The sequence below is a fragment of the Silurus meridionalis genome, chromosome 15 (genome assembly GCF_014805685.1).
Source record: "Silurus meridionalis isolate SWU-2019-XX chromosome 15, ASM1480568v1, whole genome shotgun sequence".
Taxonomy (NCBI): domain Eukaryota; kingdom Metazoa; phylum Chordata; class Actinopteri; order Siluriformes; family Siluridae; genus Silurus; species Silurus meridionalis.
The window spans coordinates 2482501-2487500 of record NC_060898.1 but is presented as its reverse complement, the minus strand read 5'-3'; the positions used below and the strand labels follow the sequence as shown (position 1 = coordinate 2487500).

The window sequence follows — 5000 nt, the reverse complement described above, 5'->3', positions numbered from 1 at the left end:
ATCATCTCTCCATCTCTTCTTGTCTTTTCCTCTCCATCTCTCTGTGTATTTGCTTTAGACTTATCATATATATATATATATATATATATATATATATATATATATATATATATATATATATATATATATATAGATTGTTGCTTTACTGGTCTTCATGTTTTTGCTTTATGGATTGGATTTGGATTGGCCAGACTGGGAATCTGATTGGCCAGACCTGGAATTTGATTGGCCAGATTGGGCATTTGATTGGTCAGTCTGGGCATCTCATTAGCCCGACAGGGCATTTGATTGGCCAGACTGGGGATCTGATTGGCCAGACTGGGGATCTGATTGACCCACTGGCATCTGATTGGCCAGACTGGGAATCTTATTGACCCACTGGCATCCGATTGGCCAGACTGGGAATCAGATTGACCCACTGGCATCCGATTGGACAGACTGGGCTGGTGGGTGTGCATCACTAGTGTTTATTGTGTATTCTCTGAATGGTCTTTGTGTCTCTGATTATTACGCCGTATTTACTTGGTTATGAGACGCTTATTGCCGGAACACGGACGTTTGTACGGCAGAGACGTGTTTGTTCTGCTAACGTGACTTCTTATCTTTCATATTTACGTGCACCCTTTTCTGCTTATATTCGAGCGGCTGCTTATCGTCAACGCGCTTTAGCGAACCCCGTATTCGGCGCAGAGCGGATACAGAGTGTTTACGAGAGGCGCTGGGAGGCCGAGCAGTGGAGACGGACGAGGAGGGGGTAAAAAAAAGCGAAAGAGAGTAGTGGAGGCAGGGTAAGAGAGATGGATTCATGGAGTCGGTCTGGTCTCTGCCTGCTTTATTCATACAGATGGTTCTCATTAGTGAGACTTTAAAGCTTTTTTTCCTTTTTTAACATGATGGTGGGTGTGTGTTGCCCCACGCTCTGCCTCAGCTTGACTCTCAGAGTGTGTATATCAGGTCCAAGATAGGAGATAAAAAAGGAGAGGGAGAGAGAGAGAGAGAGAAAGAAAGAAAGATGAATAAACACAAGTCTCTTAAACCCTTGGGCTTCCTGGGTGAGATGTGGGTTGTTAGGTGTGTGTGTGTGTGTGTGTGTGTGTGTGTGTGTGGTGGACATACTGGATTATGTTGCCTGTACTGGAGTTGCTCAGCTCCCCTTCGCTGGCCTCTTGTGTGCCCCGCCGTTTGTTTTACCTCCCTTTTGTGCGTGTATGTGCATGTGTGTGTGTGTGTGTGTGTGTTTGTGTGTGTAGGACGAGGTTGAAAAGCTTGCCGCCAGTGTGCCGACAGCAGCATGCAGTGCAAACAAAACCCGCTAACATCGTTTCTCCTTCTCTGCTCCACTCCTCTCACATTTTCTACCACGCTACCCCACTGTGAATTTGTGGAGCAGAAGGAACTCAGCTCGTCTTTCATCACCTCTCGTCCTCCTGCTCTTTCTTTTCCTCCTCGTCTTTCTAACCCTCTACCCCTCTTACACTTCTTCCCTGGCCCTCCTCCTTCACTTTGCCTCCTGGTTTTGGGTCAGTTGGATGAATAAAGCTCAGAGAGAGAGGGAGAGAGGGAAAGAGAGGGAGGGAAATGGGGAAGGCAGGGCCTCCGGAGCTGGAGCGTTGATTTCTCTGGCAGAGGAAGATGAGCGCGATCCCTCGGGGGCTCTACACAAAAGAGGCTCGTTCCTCCAGAACGCTCCGCTCTGACCTACTGCCCCTCTCACGCTAGCCTATGCCGTGTCCCAAACGGGATTCCAGGAGGACACGGAGTCAGAGGTTTAACCCTTTCTGACCCGAATCAGCCGACTCTCACACATGCATAGACCCCAATGTGGAACATCGGTGAAGAAACTAGAAACGTTGTATATCATGGTTGGACTCGTCCTCCTCTGGATTATGTGTCGGATTGTAGATGGTAAAATATAGAGATCTTGAAATAGGACACGGGGGAATTTGCTAATTTGCATTGGTTGGCCTGTGAGGAATATCGTTTTGGACTCGTGGTCCTCCATGAGGAGTGGACTCCAGAGCCATGGTCCTCTAATAGCCAGAAGGCCAACTTTTGATTTTGATCGGTGTTCCTGGGTATTTTTTAAAAGGCAAAATGGTAAATGAAAGTTGAATCACTCTGATCAGCTCCAAATCCCAGATAGTGGTGGGATGTATGTGCTCAGTGAACTGTGAGCTAGGAACCAGGATTAGCTCTGGGGTAGATTGGTAATAAAATGGAAAACCAAATGGTACATGCTGGAATTTTATCCCTTCAAAGCCTGGATCTGAACAATTCCAAAGATTCCCAACCTCCGAACGCAGAGTTTCTTCTGGAGAAGTTCTGTTTTGTTCTCACTCTGCGTCGGCACTCCTGAGCAAACATGGAGTGTTTCACTGAGGCATTCTGAGAAAGAGAGAGGGAGTGAGAGAGAGAGAGAGACTTTGGTATGTTCAGAGAGGGGTTGTATTGCAGGTCTAGTGGAAAATCTGAGCCGGAGCGAGTGTAGCTCCGGCGTCCTGCTCCTCCTGTGCGGTAAATAAGTCGTGTGTGTGCTAAATACGAAGTTCCAGAGCGGCCTGCTCGAATGACGGGTTAAAAAGAGCACATCTGGAACATCAGCCGAGAGAGAAAATACATATTTCTCCAAATTTCCACACAATCGGATTTGATTGAATTCAGAAGTAAACACATTAGAACAGGATGGTTCCGTTGTTTCCTGATTGTCAGAACGGCGTGTGTGTGTGTGTGTGTGTGTGTGTGTATGTCTAAGCCTGAGCGGGATTACTGGACCAGTTTGCTCAGTGTGTGCTGTTTGTCCTGGAAAGCTGGGGTTTATTAAGAGTTAGCCTCAATCCGAAAGCCACCAGCAGACATGTTTGCTCGGCTGAAGGCCAGGAGAGAGACATCTGAGAGATAGATGGCGACAGAGACAGAGACAGAGAGAAATGAAGGACGTGCATAAGGGATTAGTGTCCATCGATGTGATACTGTCCACTCTTGGCCGGACAATCGAAGTTTTATACGTGAATCCATTCTGAGAGTTTTGAACTGGTTAAATAGTTACGCTTGCGAGGTTTTATGGAAGCCGAAAGAGGTCAAAAAGCTTTTTAGGAACTTAAGGATGACATTAAAGGAAGCTGTCAAACAAAGACGAGAAGTCGTTGTTCCCTTCGTTTCACCTCGTTAACGCTGTTTGTGAAGATTCGTATAGATGCCGCCGTCGATTTATTCGTCTTGTGTTCCTCTTAACAATGTTTATTTTGTATATATATATATATATATATATATATATATATATATATATATATATATATATATATATATATATATATAGTTTGCATGAATGTCTATGTATAATATTTATAAGTACCATGGTTTGGTATCTATGGTAACCGTAGTATAGTAAAGGTTGATTTCTCAAGATTGTGAGGTTTGTTATAGGTGTAAAAGAGACAGGAAATTGTGTGTGGTTTAGGATGAAAGTATGCGACGGGGTTCTAAGATATTAGTGATTGTGTGTGTGTGTGTGTGTGTGTGTGTGTGTGTGTGTGTGTGTGTGTGTGAGGCGTGAAGCATTGAATTGAAAGGCGAGACAGGTGAGGGAGTAAGCATACACACACACTTCCTCTGCATGGCTAAATTTACTCCGAGGGGACTCATTTAGCAGCTCTACAGAAGTTGATCCAGGATCAGCCCGATTCCACACACTTCAGTGTTCCATGAGCTTCGAACTGATCCCCAAACAGCATCCTGCCCTCACAGCTCTCAGATTCCCGTGACGAGGGGACACTCGGGACGAGGCCCAGGCTTTAGGCTGAGCTCCAGCGTCCGGCCAGTGAACCTTCTGAGACTCGTTCCTTCATTCCTTCGCTTGTTTGGGTTAGCCGAGGAGGAAAGGGCAGCACAGGAAATGTCGTCATTCCTCGAAGGAGAAAAGGCGCGAGCTCGTTTTTCCGTTTTTTTTTTCTCTTTTCTGGGCAGGGCTCGTTCGGTGGCCTGAGCGAAAATGGAAAGAAAACATTTTGGAGCGGAGGAACGACAGAGGAACGATAGAGCTCTTGTAGAGGAGAGCTTTTTAAGGAGCGACGCTGGAAGAACGAGAGGCGTCTCTCTAATTTCAGAGGCTCTGTGCCGCGTTTCTGTTCCGAGGCAAGGTCTCTTTCATTACTGCCCACTTCCTCCCTCAGCACTGCAGCCAAGCTGTGTGTTTGTGTGTGTGTGTGAGTGTGTGTGTGAGTGTGTGTGTTGCATTGGGGTTTTGGCCGGCCGCTGCTTGCCTCGTGTCATTATGCTGCCCTCAAACGGTCCAGCAGAAGGGGGGGTGAGGGGAGAGAGATGGAGGGAGTGATGGAAGGAATGAGAGGGCCTTTGAGAGGGAGGAGAAAAGCCACTACTGAGAGCAGACTTTTTGAACCAGCGAGTTCTTTTTTTTCCCGCCGAGACGGCCCGATTCGGCCCCCAGGAACCCGATCTGCACTGAAAACAGATAACACTCATCCCTCGCTCATCCTTCACTCATCCCTCTGTTTACACAGCAACATGCCTGATTTTTTTCCCCTTCTGGTTTTCCCGGTCATACACCGTACACGGATGATGCTGATCGCATTTCTAGAGTGTGTGTTTGTTTGTGTGTTGTGTGTGTGATTTCTCTTTCAACGGCCCTCCTACACAATACCGAAAAACAGGCTCGTACACGCTTTCCACGGACGAAAGAGACCGCTTTGAAGGTGGGCGTCGTTCCAGTCGCCATGGCAACAGGCTGACATCGTGATCCGAGTTTTTTTGCAGGAAAAAACTTTCGGAACCAGAAAAGTTTTACGTTTTTACACAACGAACACACTTACACACACACTTACATACACAGACAGACACACACAGGTTAGAAGACAAGGGAACGAAAACCCAAGGACATAAAACGCAATGTGTCTCCTCTCGACTGGCATAACTGGTGGTGTGATGCCCCACACACACACACACACACACACACACACACACACACACACTATAGTGTGCCTGTT

The 5000-nt window shown here is 46.8% G+C and overlaps 1 protein-coding gene across 1 annotated transcript in view; it reads left to right on the top strand.

Annotated features, from left to right (window-relative positions):
* Positions 1 to 5000, top strand: part of smad7 (SMAD family member 7) — a 20528-nt gene that overhangs the window by 8414 nt on the left and 7114 nt on the right. The window lies entirely within an intron of this gene.